This window comes from Aotus nancymaae, unplaced genomic scaffold, assembly GCF_030222135.1.
Source record: "Aotus nancymaae isolate 86718 unplaced genomic scaffold, 86718_ANA_hifiasm-v0.15.2.pri h1tg000032l_0, whole genome shotgun sequence".
Lineage (NCBI taxonomy): Eukaryota > Metazoa > Chordata > Mammalia > Primates > Aotidae > Aotus > Aotus nancymaae.
In genome coordinates this window covers 1,282,749-1,295,877 of record NW_026988445.1, presented here as the reverse complement: position 1 = coordinate 1,295,877, position 13,129 = coordinate 1,282,749, and positions in this window count along the sequence as shown.

The following is a 13,129-nucleotide window of genomic DNA, read 5'->3' as shown; positions in this document are numbered from 1 at the left end:
ATCTCCATGTGCCATGTGGAGGATTGTGGGAGGAGCCCACCAAGGTGGCCGGCAGTCTCCCGGGGACATCCGGGAGAGTGACCCAATCACCCTGCATTTGAGGGGTGCAGAGCGGCTCACCGGTCTGGACATTGAAGAGGAGCCAACCTCAGGGGTAATGCAGTGCCGCTGAGAGCCGAGATGAGCCAGGTGGTCGGGGGGACACATGCCTAGACCAAATTCAATAAACCAGCGATAGACGTTATCACTGGATGTGCCCAGAGACAAGGTGGACAGGGGCATTTGCTGTGGAGACCAGAGGGCCAGAGAGAGTACAGGGGCCTGCAGAGATGGCTCCAGCACCTCTTTCTCTGCCTACACCCATATGCCATCTTGAAAAAGAACAACGAAATCTGAAAAATACCGAGTCTTCCAATAGACAGTATGACCCCTCAAAACTGTCTGAATAATTGGCTTGCGCTGGATTTTCTGAACTGGACTCATGCTATTGTTTTGTGAGTTGTTTTCTTCCTACTGACTAGAGTAATAGTTTATGGGGGACATCTGATCCTTTCATTTTCTCCCAGACAGCTAACCACCTGTTCCAACACCGTTTATTGAATAGTGCCTCTTTCCCCCAAACTGATGTGAGATGCCACAATTTTCATCTAATAAAATCTAATATATATTTAGATCTATTCCTAGTCTGTTCTTTCCATATGCCATACTGTGCTGCTTTAACTCTCTTATGACTATCTTCCTCCACTTGTTATTACTATTTTTCCATAGAGTTCCTGGCTACTTTGGCTTATTTATTTCCCTACATGAACTTTAATATCAGCTTGCCTGAGATGCCAAGGATATCCTGTTGGTAACTTTGGTGGATTGCATTAATTTTATAGTTTATTTTAGGGAAGATGGATTTGGTAATTCTTATCCAAAAACTTGATATGGACTAGGTTTTTTAAAAGGTTTATTGCTACCATGACTCTGCTTTATTTTGTTTTATTTTATTTTGTGATTTTTTTTTTTTTTTTTTTTTGTACAGGTGAGGTCTCACTGTGTTGTATAGGCTGGTCTTGAACTCCTGGGCTCAAATGATTCTCCTGCCTTGGCCTCCCAAAATGCCTAGGATTACAGGCATGAACCACCATACCTGCCCTCTGCTTGCTTTTAAATTTCTAAACATGTAGTCTATCAAAGTATCTTGAAACTGCCTTGGAAGATCGTATATTCCTCTTCTGTCTTCAGAAGTGATGAGATTTTTAAGTTATCAGTTGCTTGTATTAAAAAAAAAAAAATCCCCAAAGTCCTGGCTTAAAACAACCGAATGATTATTTGCTCACAATTCTATAATCTGGGCTGGGCTTAGCTGGATGGTTCTTCTGCTGCGTTCAGCTGGGTTGGCTGGAGACTGGGTTCTTTGGGACACTGGAATGTCTGAGCTTCTCTCCCTTTCCCTGTAGTCTCAGGGCCACTCCCTTTCCAAGTGGACTCTCCACATGATTTCTCCAGCAGAGTAGCAAGTCTTTGCTCATGGTAGCTAAGGGATCTCAAAACCACAAAAGCAGAAACTGCCCGCTCTTCTTGGGCTTACACCTAGAATTGGCACAACACTAGTTCTACTATATCCTGTTAAGTAAAGCAGATCACAGCCCAGCTCAGATTCAGGAAGGGGTAGGAGACTACATAAGGGCATGAATACTTAGAGAAATGGTTCAGTGTGGGCCAGCAAATTGGCAGTCCACTACAATCATCTTAAAAATTTCAGCCGGGTACAATGGCTCACGCCTGTAATCCTAGCATTTTAGGAGGCTGAGGCAGGTGGATAGCTTGAGCTCAGGTGTTTTAGACCAGCCTGGACAACATGGTGAGACCCCATTTCTACTAAAAACACACACACAAAAAGCTGGGTGTGGTGGTGTGAGCCTGTGGTCCCAGCCACTTGGGAGGCTGAGGTGGGAAGATCACTTGAGCTGGTGAGGGGAGGGGGAGTGAGGTTGCACTGAGCGGAGATCACACCACTGCACTGCAGCCTGGGTGACTTTGATATATAGATTTGTTATATGAAACTTGCCTGAAACCACTTACTTTAAAAATGACATAAAGTTCTAGCTCTTGGGACCTTGGTAAAAATAAAATAAAATATCTAAAAAAAAAAATTCAATGGGCACTACATCTCCACTACCCAACAGTGCTTGGCTCATAGTAGGCTATCAATAAACATTTGTTGAATGAATACTACTGAAGGACCTGGCTAAGACTGCACATATAAGCAGCACCACTGGAAATGTAGAACAGGTTCTGAAGGCAAAGTCCGAGCAATTACTTGCAAAGTCACACCTGCACCTTTGTTTGCTGCTGATATGTTGGGGTCATTTACATATCAAGCTAGACACCATCTTCTCAGAAGTCATCATCTGTAATTATATCTTTCCTGAGAATTTATTCAAAACACACATTCAGCTAATATATACATTGCAGCATTTACGTTCTGTGAAAACAAAAAGGAAGTTATTTGAGGACAGTGGTTAGTGTAGAAGGAAGCCAGGAAGTGTCATTGTTCTTGTTAGTCAGGGAAGACTTCCTGGAAGAGGTAGTTTCAGGAGCCTTGCAAATGATGAGAGAAGATAGAGGTTCCTTGGGGGTGTTCTGGGCAAGTGGTAAGAGCTTAAATAAGATGTCAGAGACACAAGAGTAAGATGAATAAAAGGGGAGTGGTGAATAACTTTGCAAAGAATAAAGGGCCAATTTCAGTAGGTGTTTGACAGACTAGTCCAGGCACTTTCTGCAAAAGTAAAGGCCTTGAGTGCCTCTGCAAAGGTTGAGTGTTGATGAGTCTGAGATCTCGAAGGATGATCACTTTGGCTCATCACTTTACTGCTAGGGCTCCCTCCCTCTCTGGATTCCCAGTTACTTTTAGAAAGATTCCATGTGAGGCATAGAGTAAGCATGGCTGTATCTCATAGGTTCACCAGCACTGGTGTGCAGCAATACACAGTCTCAAAGCCATCACGCTTAAAAGTGGCTTCCTTAGAAAGAAACGAGGAAACAAGAAGGAGTCCACTTTGGTAAGCCCCTACTACTTAGACACTCACTCCAAGTTGAGTGGAAACCGCTCCTAAGAAGCCCGAGCTCCTTGAGGAATATAATCTGCAGGACACACCCCCTGCCTGGGGCCTTTGGGGTCTCTCAGACAGTCTTTGTGATCATCCCTTTGTGACCAGGTGCATGTAGGGAGAAGTGGCTGGGAAATGGGCAGGAAGCCTGCATTATTTTTCCTGCTCTATCCACCACTACTGAGTAACCAGCAAATTCCTGGAACTGCTTTTACTGTTTTTTTGTGACTTTTAATAGGAACCACACTCATGAGTCATACAACCAGTAAGGATTACCAAATATTTGCCATGGGTAGAATCCTAAGCCAGGTCCCGAGAGGGACCACATAAAGTCAGAACTGAAAGGAAGCCCCCAAAGTTATCTGATCCAGGTTCCTGCTTTCAGATAGGTGAATGTCAACAAGGTAAGCTAGTTGTTAGAAGAAATATGCCTTGCTCTCAGCCTCTCAGAAGGCTCAAGGGATACCTCAAAGTGGCAAAACAATTGGAGAATGAGTTTCACGTGCCAAGAGGGAAGACATCGAATTGATTCACCCTTGAGGAGAGCAGGTTAAAGTGTGGTACTTAAGTTCTGTAGAAAAATCACAGGCAGAGCTCCAAGCCAACGCTTCTCTGCCTCCGCTGGGGAAAGAACAAGAGGAAATGGGTTTGAAAAACAACGTGTGGGACCAAAAATAAATGTGAAGAACTGCCGATCATCAGTGTTTTGAAGTCTGGAACGATGAAAGCAGTGCAGACTCTTCATTAAAAGAAAATGAAAACCCAAACCTCAGGTGTAATCCTGCCTAGACACAAACCAAAAAAGATCTAAGACAATCTAAGATCTTTCTATGTTATCAGCAGTTGTCTCTGGGTAAAGGGATAATTGGTGGTGACAATAACTTCATTATTTTAACTATGTATTAATTAAATATATAATAATTTATTATTAATGATCAATAATTACCATTGCTTTTTTCTGAATTTTTAAATTTTTGGTACTGTCCCTTTTGATAATAAGATGAGAATCTTTGTTTATAGGAATCTCTCTTGTCTTCTGTGACTTAAAAATTTATCATTCAGTTTTTAATAAAGTCTGGAATTGCCTGGTATATAAAATTGTACCCATGCAAAATATAAAAATTCATGGCTACTTTTATATATAGATATGTTGTATGAAACTTGCCCAAAATCATTTACTTTAAAAATGACATAACATTCTAGCTCTTGGGAACTTGGTAAATAATAATGCTACTACTGCTAATAAAATAATAATGATATAAAGGTATAGTTAGACTTATTCTTTGTAAATCCTTTCATATTATGCAGACCATTGAAACTATCAGCTAACAATAATTACTCCAAAATCTGCCATCAGCTAACTAGCTTGAAGATACAAAAGTTCAAAACTCAGTGGAGTGCTGCCCACTTGGACATAAAAGTCAGACTTTTTTTTTTTTTTTTAGACAGAGTCTTACTCTGTCACCGGGTTGGAGTGCAGTGTTGTGATCTTGGCTCACTGCAACCTCTGTCTCCCGGGTTCAAGTGATTCTCTTGCCTCAGCCTCCCAAGTAGCTGGGACTACAGGCACCCACCACCATGCGCAGCTGATTTTTTTGTATTTTTAGTAGAGACAGGGTTTCGCCATGTTGGCCAGGATGGTCTCAATCTCTTAACTTTGTGATCCACCCACCTCAGCCTCCCAAAGTGCTGGGATTACAGGTGTGAGCCACTGTGCCCGGCCAAAGTCAGACTTTTAAAATAGATTTTTTGAAATGCTCAACACCACTAATCATCAGGGAGATGCAAATCAAAACCATAAATTAGATACCATCTCATAACAGTAAGAATACCTATTATTAAAGTAAAAAAATGCCAAATGTTGGTGAAGTTTCATGGAAAAGGGAATGCTTGTACACAGTTGATGCGAATGCAAATTAGTACAGTTTCTGTGGAAAGCAGTTTGGAGATTTCTCAAAGAACTAAAAGTAGAATTACCATTCAACCCAGCAATCCATTACTGGGAATATACCCAAAGGAAAACAAACTGTTCTATCAAAAAGATACCTGTACTCATATGTTTATCACAGCACTGTTCGCAATAGCAAAGACATGGAATCAACCTAGGTGCCCCTTAGTGGTGGACTGGATAAAGAAAATGTGGTACATCTACACCATGGAGTACTACACAGCCAAAAAAAGAATGAAATCACGTCTTTCGCAGCAACATAGATGCAACTGGAGGGAGGCCACCTGTAATCTTAGCACTTTGGGAGTCTGGGACAGGCGGATCACCTGAGGTCATCAGAAGTTCAAGACCAGCCTGGCCAACATGGTGAAACCCTGTCTCTACTAAAAATACAAAAATTAGCTGGGCGTGGTGGCACACACCTGTAATCCTAGCTACTCAGGAGGCTGAGGCAGGAGAATTGATTGAACCCAGAAGGCAGAGGTTGCAGTGAGCCGAGATTGCACCACTGCACTCCAGCTTGGGCAACAGAGTGAGACTCCATCTTAAAAAAAAAAAAAAAGAATATTAATAAAGGAGAGGCACTTTGCCTACAAGCCAATAAGATAGATGTAAAGAAACAATAAGACACGTCTGCTCTGAATCATTGAGACCACCCAGCGGTTTCCCAGATGTGTGCAATATAATGCCAAACCATGCAGTCACTATGACAGATGTTCTATAATGATCAAGAAAGTCTCCATAGAGGGAGCATTTGAGCTACATTTAAAACATAAATAGGATTTTGGTTGACAGAGAACATGGTATTTAAAGAAAATGACATGGTCAAAAGTGTGTAGGCAGTGAAGGGATTTGAGCAATATATAGAATTCAGCAATATACATTAAAAAAGAAAATTGGCCAGGCACGGTGGCTCACACCTGTAATCCCAACACTTTGGGAGGCTGAGGTGGGTGGATCACCTGAGGTCAGGAGTTCAAGACCAGCCTGATCAACATGGAGAAACCCCATCTCTACTAAAAAGAAATACAAAATTAGCCAGGCATAGTTGCATGCCTGTAATCCCAGCTACTCTGGAGGCTGAGGCAGGAGAATCGCTTGAACCCGTGAGGCAGGTTGCAGTGTGCTGAGATCATGTCACTGCACTCCAACCTGAGCCACAAGAGTGAAATTCCATCTCAAAAAAAAAAAAGAAAAGAAAAGAAAAAAAATTATACACCATAACCAAGCAGAGTTTATTCCAGGAATGGAAGTCTGGTTCAATTTTTGAAAATCAATGTAATCTACCATGTTAATAGGCTAGAGATGAAAAATCATATGATCACATCAATTGATGCAGAAAAAGCATTTGAAAACAAAATCAACAATGATTCATGATCAAAATTCCCAGAAAAGTAGGAATAGTGGGGAACTTCCTCAATTTGTTAAAGGACAGCTACAAAAACTCCACAGCTAATATTATTATACTTAATGGTAAAAGATGGAATGCTTTCCCCTCTGAGATCAGGAACAAGGCAAAAACGTCCGCTCTCACAAGTTTTATCCAACATAGTGCTGGAAATTCTAGTCAGTGAAATAAGGAAAGAAAAGAAAAGAAAAAGTATATAAAAGGAAGAAATGAAACTGTCTCATTTTCAGAAGACATGATTATCTACACAGAAAATCCCAAGGAATGCACCAAAAACTCCTAGAACTTACATATGAGTTTAGCAAGGTCACAGGACATAAGATAAACCTACAAAAATCAGTTGTATCTCTCTATACTAGCAATGAATGAATGGACACAGAAATAAAAAAATATAATACCGTTTGCAATCACTCAACAAAAAGTGGTTGGGTGTAAATCTAACAAAACATGTATAGGACTTAGATGCTGAAAGCTACAAAATATTGATGAAGGATGTCAAAGATATAGATCAGGAAACACAACATGTTCATGGATAGGAAGACTCAATCTGGCCATTTCTCCCCAAATTTATACATATGTTTAATGTAATTTCTATAAAAATCCCAGTAAGTTTTAAAAAATGCGTATACACAAGATTATTTTAAAATGTATATGGAAAGGCAAAGGAATTAGAATAGCTAAAGCAGTTTGACAAAGAAGAAAGTAGAGGGAATCAGTCTATGCAATTTCAAGACTTATTATATAGCTATAATAATGAAGACCGGGATATTGGCAGAGAGGTAGACACACAGATCAAGAACACACAGAATAGAGAACCCAGAAGGAGACTCACATAAATATGGCCAGCTGAGTGTTGTCAATGGTGCAAAAGAAATTCAAGGAAGAAAGATAAGTCTTTTCAACAAATGGTACTGGATCAATTGAGCATCCATGGGTAAAAGAAACAAATATTTGGCCAAGTGAGGTGGCTCATGCCTGTAATCCTGGCACTTCGGGAGACTGAGGTGGGTGGATCCCTTGAGGCTAGGAGTTTAAGACCAGCCTGGCCAAAATGGCAAAACCCCATCTCTAGTAAAACACAAAAATTAGCCATGTGTGGTGGTGCATGCTTGTAATCCCAGCTACTTGGGAGGCTGAGGCATGAGAATTGCTTCAGCTTGAGAGGCAGAGGTTGCAGTCTGAGCCTAAATTGGGCCACTGCACTCCAGCTTGGGCAAGAGAGTGAGACTCTGTCTCAAAAAAAAAAAAAAGGAACATCTACCTACGTCTCACACTTTATGGAAAAATTAACATGGGTCACACACTTATATATCAAATGTATAACTGAAACATTTGGAAAAAATTGAAGAAAATCTTCGGGATCTAGGGCTAAGCAAAGAGTTCTTAAATTTGACACCAAAAGGATTATTCATTTTTAAATATTGATAAATTGTAACCATGAAAATTAAAGATTTTGCTTTTTGAAAGATGTTGTTAAAAGGATTAAAAAACAAGTTATAATCCAGCAGTTTGAGAGGCCAAGATGAGAGGTGTATTTGAACTCAGGAGTTCAAGACTGGGCAGCATAGTAAGACTCTATCTCTACAAAAAGTAAAACAAAACAAAATTAGCCAGGAGTGGTGGCACACTCCTATAGTCCCAGCTACTTGGGAAGTCAAGGTGGGAGGATCACGTAAGCCCAGGAGATTGAGGCTACAGCAAGCTGTGATTGCACCGCTGCACTCCAGCCTTGTCTAAAAAAAAAAACACCTCTGAGAACTCTTAACTGCAAAACAGCAAGACAGCAAGCAACGTAATTATAAAATGCACAAAAGACATAAACATTTCACGAAAGAGCATATATGGGTGGCAAATAAACACACGAAAAAATGTTCAACATTAATAGTCAATAGGAAAATGCAATTTAGAATCATAATAAGATATCACTACACACCTATCAGAATGAGTAAAATAAAAAACTGTCCTGGCGGGGTGGCTCACACCTGTAATCCCTGCACTTTGGGAGGCCAAGGTGGGTGGATCAAGAGGTCAAGAGATAAGACCATTCTGGCCAACATGGTGAAAGCTCGTCTCTACTAAAAATGCAAAAATTAGCTGGGCATGGTGGTGTGTGCCTGTAATCCCGGCTACTTGGGAGGCTGAAGCAGGAGAATCACTTGAACCCCGGAGGCGGAGGTTGCAGTGCGCTGAGATCACGCCACTGAACTCTAGCCTGGGGACAGAGCGAGACTCCCTCTCAAAACAAAACAAAACAAAACAAAAACAAAAACAACAGAATGTTCAACTACCAAATGACCCAACAATTGCACTCTTGGGCATTTATCCCAGAGAAATGAAGACTTATGCTTACACAAAATCCTGTACACAATTTTTTTTTGAGACAGAGTCTCACTGTGTTGCCCAGGCTGAAGTGCAGTGGCATGATCACAGCTCACTGAAACCTCCATCTCCCAGGATCAAGCAATCCTTCTGCCTCCGCCTCCTGAGTAGCAGAGTCTACAGACACACACCACCACGCTTGGCTTATTTATTTATTTATTTATTTATTTATTTATTTAGTAGAGACAGGGTCTCTCTATATTGCCCAGGTTGGTCTTGAACTCCTGAGCTGATGCAATCTTCCTGCCTCAGCCTCCCAGAGTGCTGGGATTTACAAGCATTAGCTACCATGTCCAGATACACAAATGTTTATAGCAGTTTTATTTGTAATAGCCAAAAACTAGGAAACAGCTCAGATGTCCTTGACAATGGTTGAACGAACGAACGGTAGTACATCCATGCCATATATGGAACACTACTCAGCAACAAAAAAAGGCGCAAACTATTGATGCAGGCAGCAACGCAACCTGCATGAAATCTTCAGAGAATTTTGAAGAAAAGCCAATCTCAAAAGGTTATGTGCTGTAGGATTACATTTATATAATGCTCTTGAAATGACAAAATTACAGAAATGAAGAACAGATTTGTGGTCACCAGGGGTAAATGTAGGGGGTAGGTCAAGCAAGATCAAGAAGTGGTTGTGACTAAGAAAGGGCAACAGGATATATCCTTGTGGTGATGGAAACGTTTTGTGTCTTGGCTGTATCAATGTCAATATCCTCTCTGATTGTGACGTCATACAGAACATAGGTTTGCAAGATTTTACCATTGGGGGAAACTGAGTATAGGGCACATGAAATCTCACTGCAAGAGAATCTACAAATATGTCAAAATATAAAAAGTTTAATATGTAAAAAGTAACAAAAATATAAACACAAAATTTAGGATAGTCAGGTGGGGAAGAAAGGAGCTGGAATAGTGAAGAGAACAGAGGTGAATGAAAAGGATTGTCGGTGTTCTGGTTCTTGGATTAGGTGATGGGTTTAGAGATATCTGTTATATTATTTACAAGCAAATAAGTAATAAATAAACACAAGAAGTACACTCACGAAACAACGATGTCAGAGTATCAGGAACCAAGGCTAAAGGTTAATCCAGTTTTGCATACATGAGGTCTATTAGAGGGAAATAACAAACTGGCTCTGCTTTTTTTTTTTTGAAAAGCAGACTGAAATGCTGAAATGCTAAATTTGTTTGTTTGTTTTTTGTTTGTTTGGTTTTTAGACAGAGTCTCTGTTGCCCAGGCTGGAGTGCAGTGGCATGATCATCACCTCCAACTCCTGGGTTCAAGCAATCTCCTGCCTCAGCCTCCCAAGTAGCTGAGATTACAGGTGTGTGTGTGTGTGTGTGTGTGTGCGCGCGCGCGCGCCATTTTTTGTACAGATGGGGTCTCACTATGTTGCACAGCTGATCACAAATTCCTGGGCTCAAGCAATCCTCCTGCCTGAGCCTCCCAAAGTGCTGGGATTACAAGTGTGAGCCACTGGCCTAAGGCTCTTTCTGTCCTAAATGATCAAAGAGTGTGGGGGGCGCTATTGTTGAGAAAGAAAAGATATTTCTTGAAACAGCCCCAGGCATCCACTTTGAGTGTTGAGGGGACTACCAAATTGTGAGTGTCTTTCTAAGGAAATCTACTGCTGCTAGAAGTCATTCGTGGTTTGTTCATTCAGCAGATGTGTGACCAGGATTGTGGGCACAGCTCTGTGCCAGGCACAAGAAGTTGGAAATGGATCCAAGGAAATGCAAATTAGTTGTTGGTGGTAGTAGGTCCTACAGGAAATGAATGAAATTATTTTTTGAAGTAAGTCACAAATGACACATATCTTAATCATGGTTTAACACAAAATAATGAGCAATCTCTTCAGATAATATACTACTGTAATTCTCATGGTGTGGGATCATTTAGGGCTGCAGTAGAAGCTAGCGTTACACGACTTTAGCAAAAACACGGTTTTGCTAGATGCCTCTCCCTAGGAAACAAAATTGGGGGAAAAAAGAAAAAATAAGTTATTGCTAGGTGTGGTGGTTCACACCTGTAATCCCAGCACTTTGGAAGGCCAAGGTGGGCAGATCTTTTGAGGCCAGGAGTTCGAGACCAGCCTGGCCAAAATGGCAAAACCCTGTCTCTACCAAAAACATAAAAATTAGCTGGGCTTGGTGGTATGCCCCTGTAATCCCCGCTACTTGGGAGGCTGAGACACAAGAATCACTTGAACCTAGGAGGCGGAGATTGCAGTGAGCCGAGATCTCATCACTGCACTCTAGCCTCGGTGACCAAAGCAAGATTCCGCTTCAAAAATACTACTACTAATAATAATTTCTTAATTTTTGAATGAAATATGCCACCACGATGCATGTAAGTCATTAAAAATCCTCATGTGTACTTTGATTGTATGTGCTAGACCTCTTTTTGGGGTAACTCTTCTATCTAATCCAAATGTTAGTTGAAGGAACATGACTGTTTATTCACTATTGACCAATTAAAACTTTATTAAGTGCATGCTCTGCCTGAGTTTGAGTCCTAGCCCAGTCACTTCTCTGGGTAACCTGGGCAAGTCTCTTAAATTTTCTGTGCTTCAATGCCATCATTTCTAGTGCTGGTTATTACTACAGCTAACACTGGGCTGGGAGGGGGCCAGAGTAATGAAGACAATGCCTTTGTCCTCTCACAGTTTGCAATCTAGGAGGAGGAGACAGATTTGTAAATGAGTGGTGCACTAATATACATATATAAAATCTGGGGGCCGGGCGCGGTGGCTCACGCCTGTAATCCCAGCACTTTGGGAGGCCGAGGCGGGTGGATCACGAGGTCAAGAGATCGAGACCATCCTGGTCAACATGGTGAAACCCCGTCTCTACTAAAAATACTAAAAATTAGCTGGGCATGGTGGTGCGTGCCTGTAATCCCAGCTACTCAGGAGGCTGAGGCAGGAGAATTGCCTGAACCCAGGAGGCGGAGGTTGCAGTGAGCCGAGATCGCGCCATTGCACTCCAGCCTGGGCAACAAGAGCGAAACTCCGTCTCAAAAAAAAAAAAAATCTGGAAGGATACACACCAAACTAATGACTAGAACTGAAAGTGATGATCATGGCTGGGAGCAATGGCTCACCCCTGTAATCCTAGCACTTTGGGAGACCAAGGCAGGTGGATCCCTTGAGGCCAGGAGTTCGAGACCAGTCTGGCCAACATGATGAAACCCCATCTTTACTAAAAATACAAAAATTTCACCTGGCATGGCGGCAGGTGCCTGTAGTCCCAGCTACTTAGGAGGCTGAGGCACGAGAATCACTTGAACTCAGAAGGCAGGGGTTGCAGTGAGCTGGAATTGCACCACAGCACTCCAGCCTGGGTGACAGAGGGAGACTCCATCTCAAAAAAAAAAAAAAAGAAAGAAAATGATGATCACTTTCAATTTATCTGTAATGGTTAAATTCCATTTTATTCTGGGAATGCATTCATATATTTCTTTCTTTAAAAAATGTTTTTCTGTACTTGCTTTCTTCACATATATTTCTTATTAAATAAAAACAAAACTTTAGAAACTTTATAACGGAGCAGTGGAAAAAAAGAAATGTTAATTCTAACTGATTGTCAAGGAAAGGCTTTCTGGAGGGAGAGATGTTGAAGCTACTTCTTCAAAGAGGAGTACATGTTCATGAAGTTGACTGAGTTAGGGGTGGGGAAGGGATATGCGCAGAGAAAAGAAAAGGGATCGAGAAAGACAAAAGCCATAGAGAGTAGAGACATCTTGGCATGATCCGGAGGTTCCCAAGCAGTGCTTCTATTTGATGAGCATGAGGGTGAGGTGAGTCAGGGGAAAGGAAAGTCAGAGCAGCCTCTAGAGAAAGCCTTGGATGCCAAGCAGAGCTGCTGTGCTATGCCCTGGCAGCAAAGGGGAGCCATGGAAGGGTTTTAAATACTGGAGTCACATGACAAATTGGGCCAGAGACCCTTGAGAGCAGAAGGAAGGCTTGTCACAGGGCTGTTGCTATGGCCCAGATGAGAGGAGGAAGGAAGGGAGGAAGGAGATGAAAGGAAGAGGAATAGAGATTTGTGAAGATAGAAGTGGAGATGGACTCGCCATGAAGCTACTAACGTTTAAGCTTCAGCCCGTCCATCACTTAGAGCCACTTCCTAGGACCTGGGAGGGGACATAGTTCTGTGTTCACCAAGACAATCTTTTTTTTTTTTTTTGCAAAAGAAAGCTATTTTGACTATAATGAATGAAGACTGCTGTCTCTTTCCACTCCAGCTTTCCCTTTGACATATATTCTCTCAGGGCAGGTGGCATGGGGT